The sequence below is a fragment of the Callithrix jacchus genome, chromosome 12 (genome assembly GCF_049354715.1).
Source record: "Callithrix jacchus isolate 240 chromosome 12, calJac240_pri, whole genome shotgun sequence".
Lineage (NCBI taxonomy): Eukaryota > Metazoa > Chordata > Mammalia > Primates > Cebidae > Callithrix > Callithrix jacchus.
In genome coordinates, this window is record NC_133513.1 from 32206680 (window position 1) to 32230534 (window position 23855).

The 23855-nt window shown below is 44.5% G+C and overlaps 1 long non-coding RNA gene across 1 annotated transcript; it reads left to right on the plus strand.

The window, feature by feature from the left end:
• Positions 1-8487: 8487 nt before the first annotated feature.
• Positions 8488-21413, plus strand: LOC144578483 (uncharacterized). Its single transcript, XR_013524338.1, has 3 exons — positions 8488-8667; positions 9386-10392; positions 12152-21413. It is a non-coding gene; the product is annotated as an uncharacterized LOC144578483 (long non-coding RNA).
• Positions 21414-23855: the final 2442 nt, after the last annotated feature.

Here is a 23855-nt window from a genome sequence, read left to right on the forward strand (position 1 = left end):
AAAGCCCTGGACTCAGGCAATCCTCTTGCCTCGGCCTCCCAAAATACTGGAATTACAGGTGTGAGAAACCACACCTGGACATTTAACTTTTTATATATCTCTTGTATGTGTTGGTAAAAGATCTTGTCTTGTTAAGGCTAAGTTTTTAAATGGTTATATTTCTATAGATGAGTGTTTTTATTTTCCACTTTATAAATTAATCATCCAAAACATATCTTAATAAACATAGGAATAGCCTCACTGTTCCAGAGAATTTAGAATTTGTTTACATTATCTATATGTCATTTCCTTATTTCCTCAGATAATTCATCCTCTCTAATATTGAGACCTGAGGAAGTGGACACAGCAATTACATGTTCCATAGTGGAATGATTGGTGCCCCCGCCACTTGTTAGTTCTTAATTCTCAGGTTTGCTGAGCAGACTTAATGCAATAATGTAGAAACATCCCTACCATATAGAAGGCACTCCCTAAACATTGGTTCTTTCCCTTCCCCACTAACATGTGCTAGATACACAGTTGGATTTTTTAAACACGTCAGTGCTTGGAATTGTATTCCTTTAATAAATTCAGGCAGTCCCAAATAGGAGCACACACTCCTCCATTTACTTAATCCCCTAATAGGTAAATAAAGTTGTTTTCCTTCCCTCTCTTTCCAATAATTTTATTTTAAAGGTCAGTGGGAAGAAATTAAACTCTTGATGAAAAGCAGGAAAAGAAAGGATGAGTCATTTGAAAAATTTTCATTCCCCTTACAGATTCTTCTCCCCTGCCCCTCAGCTCCTAGCCTCACATCACTCCTCGATTTTTCCACTTCACTTCCCACCTCCCTGCCACCTGAAGCTTCATATCCCTTCTTCAGGCTCATATCACAGGCACATCTACCTCCAAAGAATAAACATTCACATGATATTCCAGTACAAGTTTTTAGCACTATTCTATGAAAGTAATACCTGTCATTCCTCTGTTTAACAAATACAGATGAAGTCCACAGTTGAAATTGAGACCATCATATGGGATCCAGTAACAGATGAGATGGTGACTCATTTCTGGACTTAGTTCACAGGCACAGTGATGACTGTCATTCCTAAAGCCAGACTATAAAAAAATGTTGACACTCATGCCTGAGCTTAGGGCAATGGGTCAGATCATGGGTCCATAATAGCCTGAAGGTCTCAGAGAAGATGTACATGCTCAAGCATAACATGTGAAGTCCTCAGGTAAAACAGAGGGTGTTATAACAAAGCCCAGCACAGAAGTGAGATTGTCACCCTCATATGCAGACTCAGCAAATAATTGGTAAGGAATGTCTTCTCAACCCCCTAAATGTACACAGCCTGCTGTTGAGGTTCTGAGTGTCACACCCAAAGGTAGTTGAAAGTGGGAATTTTGACTGTCACACATACATATAATCCACAGGTAATATAGTGACTCTGTGACCAATATTCAGCACCGCAGTGGTGCTATGACTACCTTACCAGGCCAATATTTGCAGATGAAGCTGGGGCACTCTCAGAAAGAGTTGACTCTCATATCTGGATTTTGGACATTTGCAAGATTATAAGTTTTATCCCTGGACCTTCTCTTAGGGGTAATTGTGATTTATAGTTTTGCCTAGCACCTGATTTGTTTTGCTCTGCCTAAGCTACATATATGTGGGTCACAGTCATGTGGTATGACTCTTCTGCCTGGCATCTGCCCTCAGGAGCAACTTTGATGTATGTCTCAGCTAGTCACCTAGGTAATGTAATTCTCTCCTGCCTGAGCCAAGCACAAAAAAATGCATTGTGACATATTCCAGAACCTAGAATGTAACCTGGGTGATTTAACTTTCCTCTCTTGCCAGGACCCTGATCTCAGTGGGTATTGTGACATTTTATTGGGACCAATACCTATATAATATGACTTTCTCTCTTGTCTTTGCCCTACTTATACCAGGATTGTGACATATCGCTGAGCCGAGGACCTGAAAGATGTGACTGTTTTTCCTGCATGGTTTCTGTCTACAGGAGGGATTATAATATACTCCTGGGCTAAGATTCAAGATGATCAGACTCTATTACCAGTGCTCTGCCCATAATGGACATTATGACATATCACTGGGCCTAGCACTCAGGTGATGTGACTATCCTGCCTTGTCCCTGCAAACAGGTGGAATTGTCACATATAACTCACCAAATCTCACAGCTTGATGATGACTCTCACACATAAGCACAGCCAATAGAGAGACATTTTTATGCTTTCAGCTAGGCTTAGGGCAACAGGTAAGGTCCTGGGTCTTTTAATTGTAGAAAGGTCAGAGAATTATGACACTCATGGATATCCTATAAAACACTTACATGACACATAGAGTGTCATAACAGGACCTAGCACACTTGTAAGATGATGACTCTCATAGACACACCCAGATGTTGGTTAGAATTGTCATCCTCATGCATAAACAAAACTTACTCATGAGGTCCTGAATCTCACACACAGACATAAACCACAGTTAGAACTGTTACTGTCATATGTGAATCCAGGCACAGATGACATACTGACTCATTTCTGGACCAAACTTACAGGCACCCTAATGACTCTGATACCTGTACTTAGCCAGTAGAAGAGATATTGACTCTCATACCTAGGCTAAGGGCAACTGATAAGATGTTGGGTCCATGTCAGCATGAAAGTCTCAGAACAGATTGTGACTCCCACACATACTGTATAAAGCTTTCAGGTGGTACAGAGAGTGTTATCACAGGGCCCAAAATTCTAAATGATCAGACTGTCCTACAAGTGCCCTGCCTATAGTGAGTATTGTGACATATCATTGGGCCTAGCACCCATATGATGTGACTCTCCTGCCTTGGTGATTTGGTAAATTCATATCTCTTGTATACACAACTCAGCAGACAGTAAAAATTGTCACCTTCCAACATGGACAGAGACCATTGTCAAGGCTCTCAATCTCACACTAGGAGGCAGTAGAAGGCTGGAATTGTAACATTCATACATGGGTCCAGTCTGCAGGTATGTTGGTGAATCTCAGACCAGGTTTCAGCACATCTGTAGGATGTGACTCCTGTACACAGTCACAGGTGGGATTATGACTTTCATGCACAGATTCAGGCCTCTGTTGAGATTGTTACTGGCATAGTTGGGCCCAACTCACAGGAGAAATTAACTCTTGAGCAGGGACATGTGTGGGAATATGCATCTCATTTTTGGACATTCTGCAGGTGTGCTTGTTACATATACTAACTGATTTGACTATCCTGACTTGGTACAGCTCACAAATTGCAGAGTAAAATACAACTAATCCAAGGACCTGGGTAATGTGATTCTCTTGCCTAGGCCTTGTCCTCATGGAGGATTTTGACATATCTCTGGGCCTATCACCTAGGTGATATGACTACCTTCTTCTGCCCACAGGGAGTTGTCACATATCACAGGGCCCATCACCTAGGTGAAGAGACTCTCCTCTTTGTCCTGTGCCCTGAACCAAGTGAGGATTGTGGCATATTGCTGGGGCCTGCACCCAAATGACACAACTCTCCTGCCTGACCAATGCCAAGAAGAGGCATTGTGACATTTCTATGGCCCATCACCTAGGTGATATGACTCCCTCTCCTGCCTAGATTCTGTACAAAATGTGGATTGGGATATACTAATTGGCCCAGCACCCAGGTGATGTCTAAGACCAGGTTTCAGCACACATGTAGGATGTGACTCCTGTACCAGAACACAGTCACTGGTGGAATTGTGGCTCTTATGCACGGAGTAAGATTATTGTTAAGATTGTTACTGGTGTACTTGTGTCCAACTCACACTCATATGCACAGTCAGCCCACAGTGACACTCAGATGAGTCACAGTCAGTGACTCTGTCTGGGCCTTGCCCAGAGGAGGCATTGTGGCATATTGCTGAGCCCAAAACTCAGCTGATGTGACAAATCTGTAGGCCCTACACACAGGAGTCACATTGACATATTCCTGGTCCAGTATTTAGCTATGTGATTCTCCTGCCTACTTCATGCCTACAGTTTAAATCTGAAATATGCTTATGTTTAGCTAACAGGCATGATAGTAATTCTTACACATGGACCTAGCTAATGAGAGAGATTTTAATGCTCATAGCCAGACTTAGAGCAACCCATATGGTCTCAGGTCTCCTACTTGTAGAAAGGTCACAGAGAACTATGATGATTTATAAAGTACATATCCTATAAAGTTCTTGTGTGATACATATGGAGTGTCATAACAGGGCAAAGAACACAGATGAGACACAGTTATGAGGCTGTGCCTCCCCTACCAGGACACAGGCCCTGTCCACGGAAAAAATTGTGGACACATAATCTAGCCTATCACCTAGATTATATGACTCTTCCCTTCTGCCTGGGCCTTACTTCCCATAGGAAATGTGACATATCACTTGACCCTGCACCCAAATGATGTGACTCTTCTGCCTGGGTCCTGCCTACAGTGGACATTGTGACTCTCACAGGCAAATCCAGACAACAATTGGGATTGTCACCTTTACCTTCAAACGTAGACACAGCCCACAGATGAGGTTATATATCTCACTTGTGAATGCACACCACAGTTGGAATTGTGACTGCCAGATGTAGATTTGGCCACAGGTTAAACTGTAAGTTATTTTATGACACAACTCACAGGCACAGTGTTATCTCTTATACCTGAATCCAGCTAATAGAAAAGATGTTGGCTCTCACTGTTAGGCTTAGGGCAATGGGTGTGGTTCTGGGTTTTCCACTTGTACAGAGATCACAGAAAATTATAACACTCATGAACACTATATAGTGCCTTAGGGGGAAACAGAGAATGTCATAACACAGCCCAATTTCATAAGAAACTGAGGTTGTTATTTGCAATTGCACAACCAGCTGACAGAATTTTCACCCTCACACGTGGACAGATCCCACTGGTGAGGTTCTAAATTTGACTTGTGAACACAGTGCTCAGTTGAAGTAGTGACTGTCATATGTGGGTCTGGCCATAAGTAGGATTGTGGCTCATTTCTGGACTGAAATCACAGGCATGGTGATGACTCACACCTGAAGCAGCCAATAAATAAGATGTTGACTCTCATTTCTGGGCTTAGGATAATAGTTGAGATCATAACAACAGGAAGTTCTCGGTGTAGAATTCCATTCTCAAGCATATTGTGCACAGCTCTCAGATGGCACACACAGTGTCATAACAGGGCCAAAATCACAGAGAAAATTGTGATGCTTATATATATACACAGCCATATGGACACAGATCACTCTTGAGGTTCTAAATCTCTCACGCAGAGGCAAAGAAAAGTTGAAATTTTGACATGCATACGTGCATCTTGTCAACAGGTAGAATAGCGGCTCCTTAAGACCAAGATTTAGCACCATGGTAAGTCTGTGCCTAACTCATAGGAACACTGTTTGCAGGTGGAAATGGAGCTCTTATGCACAGATCCTGTTCAGTGTTAAGACTGTGTCTTATGTACTTGAATTCAGCTCATCAGAAGTGTTGACTCTCATACCTGCAGCTAAAAAATATGTAAGACACTGAATTTTATTCCTGGAACTTCCTGCAGGTGTCATTGTGGCATGTACTTTCACTCAGCACATAATTTATTTTACTATTTTGCTTGGGTCCAGCCAATAGTTGGAATTGTGACATACACCTCGATCAAATACCTACGTGATGTAACTCTCCCGCTGGGACCTTACCCGCAAAATGCATTGTGACATATCTTTGGCTTATCACGTAAGTGATGTGACTCTACTTTCTTGCCTGATCCTGACCTCCATTGAGAATTACAGGTAGACTCACATCACATAGGGGATTGTGACATATCACTGGGCCTAGCACCAAGGTGATGTGACTGACTCTCCTGTCTTGTCCCTGCCCACAGGTGAAATTAAGACATATACTTGGGCCCATATCTCAGGCACAATTATGACTGTCATACCTGGACACAGCCAATAGGAGGTATTTTGACTTTCATAGCCAGACTTGGGGCCACAGGCAATGTCATGCCTCTTACTTGTATAAAGTTCATAGAGAATTACAACACTCAGGCCTATTGTATAAAGCCCTAGACTGATACAGGGAGTTTTATAACAGGGCTCAGCTAACAGGTAAGACTGTGACTTTCATATGCAGACCCAGCTGTCACAGTCTTAATACTCACACATAAATAGAGCCTACTAATTACTTAATCTCACACACAAAAACAGTTGCAAGTTGGAATTGCTACTCCTATATGTGGATCTGATCTACAGGTGGCTTGGTGACTCCTGAACCATCAGTCAGCAGACCTGTGAGGCTGTGACTCTGTGACTAGAACACAATCTGCAGGTGGGATTGGGGCTTTTATGGACCAGACCTCACCCATTGTTGAGACTGTGACTCCTGTACTTGAACTCAAGTAACAGGAGGAGTTGCCTCTCTTACCTGAAGCTAGGACTTGTGTGGGACTGTGAAACTCATTTCTGTACATTCCTGAGTGTGATTCAAACATATACCTTTGCCCTGAACTTGAGTGATTTGACTCTCCTTCTGAGACCCAGCCTACAGATAAAGTTGTGACATATACCTGGATCAATCATCTAAGTAATGTGAAACTTTTCCCTGGGCCCTGCCTATGAAGGGCATTTTTATTCATATTAGTGAGACCAGAATTCACCCTGGTTATGTGACACCCTGCCTGGACCCTGCCTACATTGGGCATTGTGACTTATCTCTGGGTCCATCACAAAGGTGTTGTGACTTCCTTCTAATGCCTTGGTCCTGTACTTAGAGTGCATCATGACATATAGTTAGGTACTGAACCCAGGTAATGGGACACTCCTGCCTGGGTTCTTTCTGCTGGAAGCATTGTAGCATATCACTTAGCACAACACGTAGGTGATGTGATTCTGCTCTCTCACCTGGTCTCTGCCCACTGAAGTGATTGTGACCTATTACTGAGAAAAGAACCAAGGTGATGTCACTCTCCTGCCTTGGCTCTGCTCATGAAGATCATTGTGACATATATCTAGACCAATTATATACGTGAAGTGAGTGTCCTCTCTTGCCTAAACTCTGCCTACAGGAAAGATTTTGATAACATTGGACCCAGCAACTTCTGCCAGGGTTCTGCCCACAAGGAAGATTGTCACATATCCCTGGACCAGCACACAGCTGATGTGCCTTTCCTGCTGTCCCTCTTTCCAGAGTTGGTATTGTGCCATGGGACCTGGGGCCAAATCACAGGCACAATGATGACTTTATTATTGTTAGTATTTTGAGACACAGTCTCACTTTGTTGCCCAGGCTGGAGTGCAGTGGCATGATCTCAGGTCACCGCACCCTCCACCTCCAAGGGTTCAAGTGATTTTCAGGCCTCAGCCTCCTGAGTAGATGGTAATACCATTACAAGCACATGACACATTTTTTTGTTTTGTTTTGCTCTGTTTTATTTTTACTAGAGATGGGGTTTTGCAATGTTGGGTAGACTGGTCTTGAACTCCTGATCTCAACTGACCCACCTACCTGGGCCTTCTAAAGTGCTGGGATTACAAGTGTAGGCCACTATGTCTGGTTAATGGTGACACTTATACCTGGAGCCAAGACAGGTATGGGATGGGGAATCATCAATGGAACTTTCCACAAATGTTATTGTGAAATATATATTTGTCCAATATGTGAGTGATTTGACCCTCCAGACTGGATTCAGTTTACAAATAAAATTGTGACACATACCTGCGCCAAGAATTTAGTACATATGACTCCTGTGAATGGGCCCTGCTCTCAGATAGATAGTAACACCACATGGAACCCAGTACCTAGGTGATGTAATTCTTTTCTTCTACAAGGACCTTGCCAACAGTAGGAATTGTGACATATTGCTGTCCCCAGCAGACAGGAGGATGCCAAGAGAAACCAACCAGTGCCCTAAAGCTCCTGCTACATTGGGAACTGAATCAGGAATGAGGACAAGAGGCCTAGGTGTCTGGCTATGAATCTCACACAGCCCCCTATCTCATGACTACCCTACCCACCCTCCTGGCTTCATGCAGCATGACCCTGCCACAGAACAGCCATGTTTTTTTTTTTTTTTTGAAACAGAGTTTTGCTCTTGTTGCCCAGACTGTAATGCAGTGGCATGATCTCAGATCACTGCAACCTCTGCCTCCTGGGTTCAAGCAATTCTCCTGTCTCAGCCTCCTGAGTAGTTGGGATTACAGGTGCATGACACCACACCAGGCTAATTTATGTATTTTTAGTAGAGATGTGGTTTCATCAAATTGGTCAGGCTGGTCTGGAACTCTTGACTTAAGGTAATCTACCCACCTCAGCCTCCCAAAGTGCTGGGATTACCATTAGTTTTTAAAAAGGCCCAGCTTGACATCCAGGAGTGTAGGGAGGTCAGCCTAGCCAATGAGCATGCAGGAAGCACAATAAGGTTCTCTCATCACAGTGACCACAGCGTCGCCAGGGGGATGGATCCCTGAGGCTGGGTGAAGCCCTTCGTGACAATGCATCTGTATGGCAGCTTCAGTCTGATCTCTCAAGGAGGTCGACAGGGTGGCCTCCAAATGCCAGGATTTGCGGAGGACCAACCAAGATAAAGAAAGCTCAGGGAGAGTCCTGGAGAACAAGCAGGGGATCACAGCCTCAGACCTGCCAGGACGGTGTGCAGGTGAGTTTTCCCTAAAGTCATGACCCCTGTGATCTTGAGGATAGGCCTGCCTGTGGGCCTGTAGGCTGCTGTCTGAGCCAAGGGTCATTGTCACAGAGAGCAGACCCCCACAGCCTCAGGGGCTGCCTGGAGGTGGGTGCTTCTGTGCCACTACTGCATGTCTGGGTGTGTATGTCACTCTGTCTCCTTTCTCCCTGTCTGTCTCTCTCTATCTGTGTGTGCATGTGCCTGTGTGTGTGTGTCTGCCCATGTCTGTGTGCATGCTGGAAGAAATATGATCTGTTAGCTAGAGGGTGGATGCTTGCATGCTGACCTCTCTTTGGTAAGCCTTTTTTGGCATCTCTGCCTGGGTCATTTGGCTGGTTGTCAGTAATTTTCCCCACGGTTGAATTTGGGGTTTGTGAAGGCCTGGGTACCATGGGGACCTGCTTGTTTCATCTAGGTTGAGCTGCAGGAGAACATGGTGGCCTTTGCTTTCTAGGAAACGTGGTGTTACATTTCATCTGCACTTTCTGTCTCATTCTTGACAGACATCTGTTTCCTCTGCTCCTTGGTGGGATTGCCTGTCAGCCCTGAATCTTGTGGCTGCCACAGATGTCAGGGAGCCAAAGGGATTGTGTTTTGGCTGGGTGCAGGGGCAGTTGCCTCAGGGCTATCTAGTCAGTGGAGCAGTAGGGGTGGGGTATACTTTACAGAAACTTCTCTCCTCCTCCGGCAGGCATCCCTGAATGTGGCTTGGACTGCGTCACAGGCCCTCTCCTGGTTCCCAGGCGTGCTTTGCTTTTTCTTGGGGAGTCTCCAATGCCCTCTGGGTGCATGCCTAGACATCGTTGACAATCTCGCCATCACAGGCTGACTCCATCTTCTCTTGAGGGATGCCAGTTTTACGTGTGGTCACATTTGCTCTACCTCGAACTTGTCCCTGTTCCTGTTTACACAAGTCCTTGAAGGCAGTGTGGGGATACAGAAGCCCCTGGGCTTTGCAGATTGGGCCGGCCACTGCTCCACCCAGGGAGGAGGAGGATGGAGGAAGTGAGTTCATGGGTCAGTGAATTTTCAGCTGACATCTCGCTTTGAGGCGCGTGGAATCTCTCTGTGCCCCAGCGAGGCCCTCCCCACCTCATCAGATTGTCACCCCGTCGCTGCTGACCCAGTGGGATCCTACATAAGATCGGTAGAGGAGTCTGGAGATCCCAGCCAGCGCGCTGAAGCTCCTCCTCCACTGAAACCAAACCAGAAGGCGGCTCAAGGAGGTCCTAAAGGCAGGAGGCCCAGGGGTCTGGCCTGGGTCTAGCACAGCTCCTTCTCCCACGCCTCACCCTGCCCTCCCCCATCCTCATACACCGCTGCCTTGCCCGCTGTGTACTTCGCTGCCTCAGCACCGCGGCCATTTCTTAAAGGGGCCACAGCCTGACTTCCGGAAGTAAAGCGCCAGTTGGCCTAGCCAATGCGCATGCGCGAGGGACACGTGGATTCTCACGTCACAGTGACCCCCACCATCTCCTGGGAGATGGGACCCTGAGGCTTGGTAAAGCAGGTGAAGCAGGAGGCATCAGTGGGTCAGTGTCGAGGCTCCCACCTAACCTCTCCAGGGGGTCGACCAGAGAGGTTCTCCGGATGCCAGGAAAATGCCAGGTGTGGTGGAGAGCAATAGGAATGAAGAAACCTCAGGTGGAGTTTCGGAGAGCAGGATCCCAGCCTCAGGCCAGCCTGGACGGTGTGTGGGTGAGTCTCCCCAAAACTCACGACCCCTGTGATCTTGAGGAGAGGCCTGCCTGTGCCCATAGGCACTCGCTGACCTGAGGGTCATTCTCTCGGAGAGCGCAGCCTGGAACCCTGCATTCTCCGGGGATGCCTGCAGGGTGGATTCTTCTGTGCCACTGCTGTATGTCTGTGTATGTACGTCTCTCTTTTTCTCCTCTCTCTCTATTCCTCTGTTTCTCTCTCTCTCTCTCTCTCTCTCTCTCTCTCTCTCTTCTCTCTCTCTCTCTCTCTCTCTCTCTCTCTCTCTCTCTCTCTTTTCCTCTGTTTCTCTCTCCCCATCTCCGCCTGGGTCGTTTGGCTGGTTGTCAGTCATTTTCCTGGCTGTTCAAGTTTGGGTTTGTGAAAGCTTGGGCCACCTGGGGAGCTGCCTCAGACCGGCAGGAGTTGAAATCTCCTCCCCCTTGTGAGCAACCTCTTTTTTAGGATCAAAACTGGCATTCCACACCTAGGGACAAAAGCCTCTCAGGAGCTCATTGTCCTCCTGCAGGAGGGATGCAGACTGAAGTAGGTGATTCTAGATGATTCTTACTCCTCCAACCCTCTCCTTTCATTGAGAAATGTTGCCCCACGCTGACATAGGCTTGGAGAGGAGGCCAGGAACAGGACGTGGCAAGAATCTCTGTTACTCAAACGCTGGTCTTTCAGGCCAGTCACCCATTGGGCACTCCTTCCTGGATGCCATGGTGGTGGCATTGTGGTGTATCCTGCCTGGGCTCTGGCCTCTACTCGGTCCTCCCTCTTGCTGTCTGCCACGTATCTGAGGGGCCTAGATCCTCTTTAATCTAACTCAATGTCTTCAACAAATAACACTTTTGAGTTCATCAGGTTGAAACTTTTTAAAGATCTGTTTAATGATTGTTTTTCTCTCCAAACCTATTTCTGTAGATTGGGTAGCTGTGATGATCCCGGAGCTCTGGACTTCATATCTGTCTCAGATATGGAAACTCCTTTGGTCTCTATGTCCCAACTGATGGTTGCATGCTTTATTTAGGATGAGTGGTAGATGACCATGGTGGGCCTTTGCCTTCTTGGAAAGGGGGTGTTGCCAGTGGGGATTGCCCATATTCCTGGACCCTGCTCCCACATGATGTGACTCTGCTGCCTAGGCCCTGTGCACAGGAGATTTCCTGTCTCATTCTTGAAGGACATCTGCTTCCTCTGCTCCTGGGTGGGACTGCCCCCCACTATTTAATCATTTGGGTGCCAAAGATGTCAGGGAGCCAAAGAGACTGTGTTTTCGTGGAAGGCAGGGGAGGTTGCCTCAGGGCTACATAGTTGTTGCATTGCCCGGGGTGGGGTGCACTTTGCACAAACCTCTCTGCTCCTCAGGCAGGTGTCACTAAATGTGGCTTTAACTCCAGCACAGGCCCTCTCCTCATTCCCAGGAGTGCTTTGGTTTTCCTTGGCTTTCTTTGTGGGGGGGTCTCCACTGTCCTCTGGGCACATGCCTGGACATTATTGACCTTCTCACTCTCTCCATCTTTTCTTGTGGGAAGCCAGTGCCACATATGGTCACATTTGCTTTACCTCAGACTCACCCTTGTGCCTGTTTGCATGTGTCTCAGGAAGGAGTGTTGAGGTGCAGGAGCACCTGGGCTTTGGAGACAGGGGCAGGCCATTTCTCTGCCAAGGGAGCAGGAGGAAAAAAGTGGGCTCATGGATCAGTGAAATTTCAGCTGACACCATGTCTTGAGTTACATGGGATCTTTCTGTTCTCCAGTGAGGCCCTCGCCACCTCACCATATTGTAACGCCATCTCTGTTGATCCAGTGGAATCGAAAATCGGATCCTTAGAGGAGTTTGCAGATTCCAGCCAGCACCCTGAAGCTCCTTTTCCACCAGGAACCAAACGGGAAGATGGCTCAAGGAGGTCCTCAGCACAGAACTCTTAGTTGTTCAGCCCTGGGTCTTGCACAGTCTCCTTCCTCCTCCCTTCCATTATCATCCCCATCCCCACTTGGGCCACCATATCTGTCATGGTGTCGCCATGCTGGAGTGCAGTGGTTTGACCTTAGCCCACTGTAACCTCCATCTCCTAGGTTTAAGCAACTCTCATGCCTCATCCTCCCCGAGTAGCTGGGATTACAGGCACACACTACCACATCTGGCTAATTTTTTGCATTTTTAGTGGAGACAGGGTTTCACCAGGATGGGAAGGTGGTCTCAATCTCCTGACCTCGTGATCCACCTGCCTCATTCTCACAAAGTGCTGGGATTACAAGTGTGAGCAGGCCACCACTGCCATTTTTTAAAGAGATTGTAGCCTGACTTTCAGGAGTGAAGTGTGAGTAGGCTAAGAAAATTCACATGTGGAGGCCAGTTCTCCTCACAGTGACCCCCACTGTCGCCCTAAGGGATGGGTCCCTGAGGTTTGTGAAAGCAGGAGGCCTCCATCACAGTGAGTCATTGTCGAGTCTCCGGCTTGACCTGAGACATGATCTGTTTTCTGGGATCTGCCAACAGAAGGCATGGTGACATATTTCTAAGTCCAGCACACAAATGCTGTCACTCTTTTGACTGAGTCTTGCCCACTAGGAAAATTGTGACATATTCATTCACCCAGTACCTATGTCTTGTTAGTCTCCTAGTTACCTAGGCCCAGCCCACAAAGGCAATTGTGACATTTCACTGCACTAAGCACCCAGGTGATGTTAATCTTCTGCCTAAGTTCTGAAAGGATTTTGACTTATTCCTGGTTCAGCACTCAGGTGATACAACATGTTTTTCAGTCCACATCCACAGGTGTGATCTTGACATATACCTTTACCTAACACCTGAATAATTTGCCTCTTTTGCCTGAGCTAATCTCACATATAGAATTGTGACATATACCTGGCACAAGCACCTAGGAGATGTTACACTTCCTCTTTTGTGCTGTCCTCAAAGGAAATTGTGATATCTCGCTATGACCATCACTTTGTGATATGACCCATCTCTTTTCCTTGGGCACTGCCCCAGTGGGGATTGCACATATTACTGGACCCTGCTCCCACATGATGTGACTCTCCTGCCTGGGCCCTGGCCACAGGAGGCATTGCGCCATATTTCTGGTCCCATATCTTAGTTTGTGTAACTCTTCTCTTGTGCCCAAGTGCTGCCTTTGGGCGGGATTGTGACATATGCCTGGACGATGCACCTGAGTGATGTGACACTTTCCCCTGAGCCCTGCCCTAAGGGGATATTTTTACATACTGCTGAACTCAGCACCCACGTGATGTGACTCTTCTGCCTTGTCACTGCTCACAGGCAGGACTGCGACCTATGTTTGGATCCAGCTCACAGGCATAATGACAAATTTTATATCTGGACCTAGCCAATGAGAAAGACGTTGACACTTATTCTGCAAAACAGGGAATCAAATAAGATTGTGGGTCTGTACCAGAATAAAGGTCTCCAAGTGAACTTCAGCTCTCATGAATATTGTATAAATTCCTCCAGGGGCCCAGAGTGTCACAACAGGGTCCAGCACACAGGTCATAATCTCACAACTGGGGACAGAAGTTAGAATTGCGACTCTAATGTGTAAATGCAGTCCACAGATTGGCTGTGCTTTCAGACCAGTATTAAGCACACCTGTTAGGCTGTGATTTTTCTACCTAGATACAATGTGCAGGTGTGATTGGGGATCTTATACATGAATGAAGCAACCATTAAGATTGTGATGCATGTATTGAGAGCCAACTCACTGGAGATGTTGACTCTCATACCTGAAGATGAGACAAGTCCCAAGTTATGAATCTCATTTTTGGATTTTCTCAAAGGTGTAATTGTGGCATATACCTTTGCCTTACATCTGAGTGATTTGACTCACATTTGTGGGCCCAGCATGCATGCAGACTGAATTGTTACACATAATGGGCCAAGCACTTAGGTGATGTAAGTCTTCTGCCAGAACAGGGCCTGCTCTGAGGGAGGATTTCAACATAGTGCTGGACTCAGCACCTAGATGATGTGGCTCTTCTTCCTGGTGTCTGCTCAGAGTTAAAATTGAAACATGTATCTAAGCCTAAAACAAAGGTATGGTAATGATTCTTATACCTGGACCAAGATACTGCGAGAGATTTTTACTCATCCAGGCTCTTCTACTTGTACAAAGTTCACAAAAAATTATGACACTCACAGATGTTATATAAAGCACTTGGGTTGTACAGAGAGTGTCATAACAGGACCCAACACGGGATAAGAATGTTACAGTTCTACATACATCCAGCTGAGAGGATTGTCACCCTCACACATGGACAGAGCCCACTGTTCAGATCCTGAATCTTATCTGTAGATGCAGTCTACAGCTGGAATTCTGCCTGCCATATGTGCATCCAGCCACAAATAAGATGGTGACAAATAAGATTTCTGAACTCAGCTCACAGTCCTGGTAATGACTCTCATACCTGGACCAGTCAAAAAGGAAATACTGACTCTCATGCCTGCACTTAAGGCAATGGGTAGTATCATGGTATTACACCACCACAAAAGTCTCAGAGCAGATTGAAACTCTGAAACATGCCTTATCAAACTCTCTGTGGTTCAGAGAATGTATTAACATGACCTACCACACAGAGGAGATTGTTACCCTTGTATGTACACTCAGGAAACAGAAAGAATTGTCACTCTCTCACAAGACCCACTGCTGAGGTTCTCAATGTCACATCTGAAGGAAGTTGAAAGGTGGAATTGTGACTCTCGTATGTTGAGCTGATCCACAGATAGAATAGTGACTTTCAAACCAAGATTCAGCACAACTGTGAGAAAATGGCTACTCCACTGGGACACTGTTTCCAGCTGGAGTTGAGGCTGGATCAACTCCACCACTGAGATTCTGTCTTAAATACTTGGGCACAACTCACAAAAGTCATTGACTCTCATATCTGAAGCCTGGAAATTTGTGGGATTGTGAATCTCATTCCTAGACCTTCCTGCAGGTGTAATAGTACAATGTACCTTTTTCAAGCATCTGATTGACTTTACTCTCTTGAAGCCTAGGCATCAACTGGGAGTTAAGCTTCTGACATATACCTGGGCCAAGACCATGGGTGATGTAACCTTCCTGCCTAGGTGTTTCCCACAGTGGATTTTGTGACATGTCTCTTGGCCCATCAACCTAAGTGATGTGATTCACTTTCCTGCCTGTGCCCTGGGGATTTTGACATATTACTGGGCCCATTATTTTGGGATATGACTCCCCTCTATTGACTGGTTCTTGTTAACAGAAAAAGATGTGACATATTACTGATCCCAGCACCTAGATAGTGTGACTCCTTTTGGCTGGCTCTGCCCTGCTTCCATAAAAAACTTTGAAATAATACTGGGCCTAGCATCCAGATAATGTGATTCTCCTGCCTGTGTTCTGCCTACACTGGGCATTCTGGTATATCACTGAGCCTAACATCCAGGTGACGTAACATTTTTGGGGGACCTGCCAACATAGACGTTTGTGAAAAACCTCTGGCCCAGCACCCAGGTAATGTGACCCTCTTGTCTCTTTCCACACACAAGTAAAATTGTAACCTATACGGAGGCACAGCACACAGGCATGGTAATGTCTCTCAGATGTGGAGCCACTCAACTGGAGAGATTTTGATTCTCATAGGTAAGTTTGGGACAGAAGGTAGAATTCTGAGTCTCCTATTTTTAGAAAAGTTACAGAAGGCTCTGACAAACACACATACATTGTGAAGCCCTTGGGTGGTACAGAGAGTGTCATAATACAAACCAAAACACAGGTGCTATTGTGACTCTCCTAAGCACACCCTGCAGAAAATTAGGATTGTCATCATCATACATAAAGGGAGCCCACTAGTGAGCTCCTGAATCTCACATGCAGATTAAGTCTACGGTTGGAATTGTGACTGCCATAGGTAAATCTGGTCACAGGTAGGATTGTGACTAAATTCTGGACCTAGTTCACAGGCACAGTTATGACTCTAATACCTGGACCTATCTAATAGAAGAGATGTTGACTTTAGTAGCTAGGCTTAGGGTGACAGGTAATGTCCTGGGTTTCTTACTTGTACAAAGGTCTCAGAGTTTTACAATACTCAAGTATATTATATAATGCCCTCAGGTGGCAAAGAAAGTTTTTCAACAGGGTCTATCACACAGATAAAATTGTGACTCTTGTCTGCATACTCGGATGACAGTTAGGATAATTACCCTCCTACATAAACACAGCTCATTGTTCAGGTTCTGAATATAACACCTGGAAAACAAAGTTGAAACTGTGACTCTCACATATGGATCCAGACCACAGGTAAGATGATGACTTTTGTATCAAGATTAAATACCCCTGTGAAGCTGTGTCTTCCTTATTAAAACACTGTTGACACATGAGGATGAGGCTGTCTTGCACAGATCCAGTTGATGTTGAGATTATGACTGGTGTACATAAACAGAACTCATAAGAGGTGTTGACTGTCATATTTGGAGCCAGCTTATTTGCACTTTTGTGAATCTCATCTCTGGATCTTTCTGTGGGTGTAATTTTGACATCTACCTTTGCCAAGTGTCTAATTAATTTTACACTTCTTCCTGGGTCTAGTATGGTATTTGGATTGTGACACCTAGGCCAAACACATAGGTGATATGACTTTTCTGCCTGGGCCATTCTCTCAGAGGGAATTTTGAAACATTTACACAGAAATCACCTAGGTGACATGACATTCTTCTCCTGCCTGAGTTTAGACTGCAAGGGGGATTTAGACATATTTATTGGCCCATCACATAGGTAATATGACCCATCTCTCTTGCCTTGGACCTGCTTACCTGGGGGATTGTGACATATTACTGGGCTCAGCACCTAGTAGATGTGACTGTCCTTTTTTGCCTGGACCCTGTCTACAGAAAAGATTGAGACAAATCAATGAGTCAAGCACCCATGTGATGTAAATATTTGGCCTAAAATGCCTATAGTTGAGATTGCTAATAGGTAGCATCTAGGTAATGTATCTCTCCTGCCTAGACCCTTCTTTGTGACGATTACATAGGTCTTGTGACACCCCTCTTTTTCTGGACTCTGTCCACAGGGTGGTTTGTGACACACCACTGTGCTCACACCCAAGTAATATGACTCTTTTACCTTGGCTCTGCCCACAGAGGGCATTGTGACATGCTAATGGGTTCAGCAGCCAGGTGATATGACTTTCCTGACAGAGCTCCTTTCAAAAAAGAAAATTCACATACCTCTGGCTCAGAATTTAGGTGATGTGACTCTCCTTCCTGAACTCAGACCACATGTAGTATAGGAACATATACCTAGGTTCAGCTCACAGCCATGATGATGACTATCATATATGGACACAACCAATAAAAGAGATTTTTTACTCTTACAGCTAGATTTATGGTGATATATGTTTTTGATATACTTTGGAAAGGTCACAAAGTACTAGAAATTTTATGTGTATTCTATAATGCATAAGCTTTTGAATGGTCTTTGATGGTAGAGAGTGTTATTACAGGGCCCAGTGCACAGGTAATATTGTGTCTGTCATAGGCATACCCAGCCAACAGTTAAAATCATCAACCTAATACATGGAGAGAGCCTACAGTTTAGGTCCAGAATCTCACTTATGAATGCATGAATTTCTACTGTCATATGTGGATCTGGCCACAGGTGAAATGACAACTCATTGCTGCTAGTAGCTCACAGGCATGGTGGTGACTTTTATGCCTTAACCAGACAAAAGGAAAGATGTTGAATCTCATCTCTGGGCTTAGAACAATGAGTAAAATTATAGGTTCATACAAGCACAGAGGTCTCAGAGTGGATTGCAAGTCTCACACATAAAGCCCATAGATTGTACAGAGAATAACAAAGACCAGTACACTGCTGTGATTTTGACTCTCATATTTGTACACTGCCAAAAGTAGAGATTGTTATACTCCCACATAAACACAGCCCATGGCGAGGTTCCAAATCTCTCACCCTAAGACAATAAAACATTGGTATTTTTAAGCTTATATATGGATCCAGCCTTCAGGTGAAATTATTAGTCTCTGACCAAGATTCGGCACCTATGTTAGGCTGTGACTTCCCTACTGGGGCACTCCCTGCAGGTGAGTTTGAGGCTCTCATGCATGGATTCAATTTACTGTTGAAATCCCAACTTGCATACTTGGACACAACTCACAAGAGGTGTGTACTTTCATGCTTGGACCCAGAACCTTTACAGGATTGTCAGTCCCATTCCTGGACCTACTCACAGATATGATTGTGAAATATACCTTGGCTCAGACACAGCACAATGAATTTGACTATCCTGGCTGAATAAAGCCCACAGTTTCGATTGTGACATATACCTAAGCCATTAAACTAAATAATGTGGCCCTCCTGCCTTAGGAACATATTGTGACATAAGCAAATAAACTGAATAATGTAGTCCCTCTCTACAAATGGCACTGTGATATATCTCTGGGCTGTTTTCCAGGTTATGTAACTGCCCTCTCCCCTGGGCTCTGTTCACAAAGGGGATTGTAGAATATTGCTGAGTCCAGCACTCATGTAATGTAATTCTTCAACCAGGGTTCTGCCCATAGGGATCACTGTGACATATGATTGGAATCATCATCAATGTGATGTGAATTTTCTACCAGCACTCAACCCACAAGGAGGACATTGACATATTCCTGGATCAGTATTCAAGTGATGTGACTTTCCTGCCTAGTTCTGCAAACAGGTGGGATTGTGACATATACCTAGGTTCCCAGCCCATAGAAGAGATTTTTACATTCATAGCTAAACTTAGGATAATAGGTAAGGATCTGGGTATCCTAATTGTACAAAAGATTACAGAGGATTATTACATTCATAAATATTCTATAAAGTAGTTGGGTCATATCAGAGCCCATCACAGAAGTAAAATTGTGCCACTTATAGGCACACTATCCAACAACTAGAATTGTCACTCTCACATGTAAACAAAGCCTACTGGTGGGGTGAGAAATCTCATATGTGGATGTGGACCACAGGTGGAATTGTGACTTCTATGTGCGGATTTAGCCACAGATAAAAAGGCAAGTCATTTTTTTTTGACTCAACTGTTAGGCATGGTGTTGTCTTTTATACCTGACCCCAGTTAATAGAAGAGATGATGACTCTTATATCTAGTCTTAGGACAACAGATAAAGCCCTGAGTTTCTTACTTTTACACAGGTCACAGAGAATTACACCTCTCACGCGTATTGTGTAATGCCCTCGGATGGTACAGAGAGTATCAAAACAAAGCCCAGCTCAAAATTGAGATTGCAAATCTCTTTTGCACACACAGCCCACAGTTAGCTATTAAATGTGAACAAATCCACTGATGAGGTCCTGAATCCCACTCCACAGAAGCAGTGCACAGCTGGAATTGTTACTGTCATATATGACAAGCAGGATGGTGACTCATTTGTGGACCCAGCTCACAGGCACACTGATGACTGTCAGACCTGGGTCCAGCTGATAAAAAACGTGTGGACTCTTATTCCTGAACTCAGGGAAACATGTAGGACCATGAGTTTCTACCAGCACGAAGGCCTCAGCACAGGTTTTTACTCTCAGGCATACCATATGAAGCCCTTGAGTTGTACAGAGGGTGTCACATAAAGGCTCAGCAAACAGGTGAGATTGTAACATTTCTGTGTAGACACAGCATTCAGTGAGGCATGTCATTTTTCCATATAAACATAGTCCATTATTGAGGTTCTGAGGATTACACCCAGATTAATTGAAAGCTAATATTGTGACTCTGGATTATGGATTCAGTCCATAGATAGAATGGCTACTTTCAAACCAAGATTCAGCACTTCTGTGAGGCTGTGACTACCCTAATTAGACACTTTTTTCAGGTGATTTTGAGGCTTTTATGCATGAATTCTGTTCACCATTGCAATTGTAAATTGATACTCAAACACAATTTTCAGAGAATGCTGTCTCATACAGTGGGACTGACAATCTCATCTCTGGATCTTCCTGCAGGTGCGACTATGGCTGTATTTTTTCTTGCCAGACTGAGCCCAGCCTACATTTGGAATTATGACATATATCTGGCCCAAACATCTAGGTGACATGGCCATCCTGTCTGAGCCCAGCCCACAAGAGGCATTTTAATGTATCTCTGAGCTCTTCAACTATGTGATGAGACTCTACTTTTCTTCTTGTGCCCAACCTCCAGTAAGGTTTAGACACATATATGGGCATATTACTGAGATTAAATAACTCTCCTTTCATGACTGGGCCCTGTTAACAGGGGGAGTTTTGATATTGCTGGGCCCAGCACCTAGGTGATGTGACTCCCTTTGTTTCATGGGCCCTGCCTAAAAAAAGAATTGTGACACATTGCTGGACCAAGCACCAAGGTGATGTGATTCTTTTGCCTGGACTCTGTCTACAGTGGAAAATGTGACATATTACTGAACATAGAACAAAGTTGATGTGACTTTCCTGTGTGAGCCCTGTTAACTGAGAATATTGACATTTTCTGGCCCAGCATTCAGGTGTTGTGACTTGTCTCCCTGGTTCTGCTCACAGGTGGTATTCTGACCTATACCTAGGACCAAGCAACAGTCATAATAATGACTTTTTTACATGGAGACAGCCAATAGGAGAAATGTTGAGTTTCATAGGGAGACTTAATGTGATAAATAAGGTCCTTGGTCTCCTAATTTTAAAAGGCCACAGAAGATTACAACACTAGCATGTATTTTATAAAGGCCTTGGGTGGTAGAAAGACTGACAGCAGGCCAGATGCAGTGGCTTACACCTGTAATCCTACCACTTCGGGAGGCTGAAACAGGCACATCACAGGTGAAAAGTTAAAGATCCAAAAAAAGCCCAGGTCCAGACGGGTTCACAACCGAATTCTACCAGACACACAAGGAGGAGCTGGTACCATTCCTTCTAAAACTATTTCAAACAATCCAAAAAGAGGGAATCCTTCCCAAATCATTTTATGAGACCAACATCATCCTGATACCAAAACCCGGCAGAGACCCAACAAGAAAAGAAAACTTCAGGCCAATATCCATGATGAACATAGATGCAAAAATCTTCAATAAAATATTGGCAAGCCGATTGCAACAGCACATCAAAAAACTTATTCATCATGATCAAGTAGGATTCATCCCGGGGATGCAAGGCTGGTTCAACATACGCAAGTCTATCAACGTAATTCACCACATAAACAGAACCAAAAACAAAAACCACATGATTATCTCAATTGACGCAGAGAAGGCATTTGACAAAATTCAACAGCCCTTTATGCTAAAAACCCTCAATAAACTCGGTATCGATGGAACGTATCTCAAAGTAATAAAAGCTATTTATGACAAACCAACAGCCAATATCATACTGAATGGGCAAAAACTGGAAGCATTCCCTTTAAAATCTGGCACTAGACAAGGATGCCCTCTCTCACCACTCCTATTCAATATAGTACTGGAAGTTCTAGCCAGAGCAATCAGGAAAGAAAAAGAAATAAAGGGTATTCAAATAGGAAAGGTGGAAGCCAAATTGTCTCTATTTGCAGACGACATGATAGTATACCTAGAAGACCCCATCGCCTCAGCCCAAAAACTCCTGAAACTGATAAGCAACTTCAGCAAAGTCTCAGGATATAAAATCAATGTACAAAAATCACAAGCATTCGTCTACACCAATAACAGACTTAAAGAAAGCCAAATCAAGAGCGAACTGCCATTCGCAATTGCTACAAAAAGAATAAAATACCTTGGAATACAACTCACAAGGAACGTAAGAGACCTCTTCAAGGAGAACTACAAACCACTGCTCAACGAAATCAGAGAGGACACAAACAGATGGAGAAACATTCCATGTTCATGGGTAGGAAGAATGAATATCATGAAAATGGCTATACTGCCCAAAGTAATTTACAGAATCAACGCTATCCCCATCAAGCTACCATTGACTTTCTTCACAGAACTGGAAAAAACCACCATGAACTTCATATGGAACCAAAAGAGAGCCCGCATAGCCAAGTCAATTCTAAGCAAAAAGAACACAGCGGGGGGCATCACACTACCGGATTTCAAACTATACTACAAGGCTACAGTAATCAAAACAGCATGATACTGGTACCAAAACAGAGATATAGACCAATGGAACAAAACAGAGGCACCGGAGGCAACACAACATACATACAACTATACAATCTTTGATAAACCTGACAAAAATAAGCAATGGGGAAAGGATTCCATGTTTAACAAATGGTGTTGGGAAAACTGGCTAGCCATGTGCAGAAAGCAGAAACTGGACCCCTTCCTGACACCTTACACTAAAATTAACTCCAGATGGATGAAAGACTTAAACATAAGACCTGGCACCATAAAAACCCTAGAAGGAAATCTAGGCAAAACTATCCAGGACATAGGAGTAGGCAAGGACTTCATGAACAAAACACCAAAAGCATTGGCAACAAAAGCCAAAATAGACAAATGGGACCTAATGAAACTCCACAGCTTCTGCACGGCAAAAGAAACAGTCACTAGAGTGGATTGGCAACCAACAGAATGGGAAAAAATTTTCGCAGTCTACCCATCTGACAAAGGGCTGATATCCAGAATTTACAAAGAACTCAAACAGATTTATAGGAAAAAAACAAACAAGCCCATTCAAAAGTGGGCAAAGGATATGAACAGATACTTTACGAAAGAAGACATATATGGGGCCAACAATCATATGAAAAAATGCTCATCGTCACTGGTCATCAGAGAGATGCAAATCAAAACCACATTGAGATACCATCTCACACCAGTTAGAATGGCGATCATTAAAAAAATCTGGAGACAACAGATGCTGGAGAGGATGTGGAGAAAGAGGAACACTTTTACACTGTTGGTGGGAGTGTAAATTAGTTCAACCATTGTGGAAGACAGTGTGGCGATTCCTCAAGGCCTTAGAAATAGAAATTCCATTTGACCCAGCAATCCCTTTACTGGGTATATATCCAAAAGACTATAAATCGTTCTACTATAAGGACACATGTACACGAATGTTCATTGCAGCACTGTTTACAATAGCAAAGACCTGGAATCAACCCAAATGCCCATTGATAATAGACTGGATTGGAAAAATGTGGCACATATACACCATGGAATATTATGCAGCAATCAGAAATGATGAGTTCGTGTCGTTTGTAGGGACATGGATGAATCTGGAAAACATCATCCTCAGCAAACTGACACAAGAACAGAAAATGAAACACCGCATATCCTCACTCATAGGTGGGTGATGAAAAATGAGAACACATGGACACAGAAAGGGGAGTACTAAACACTGGGGTCTATTGGGGGGAAAAGGGGAGGGCCAGTGGGAGGGGGAGGTGGGGAGGGATAGCCTTGGGAGAAATGCCAAATGTGGGTGAAGGGGAGAAGAAAAGCAAAGCACACTGCCATGTGTGTACCTACGCAACTGTCTTGCATGCTCTGCTCATGTA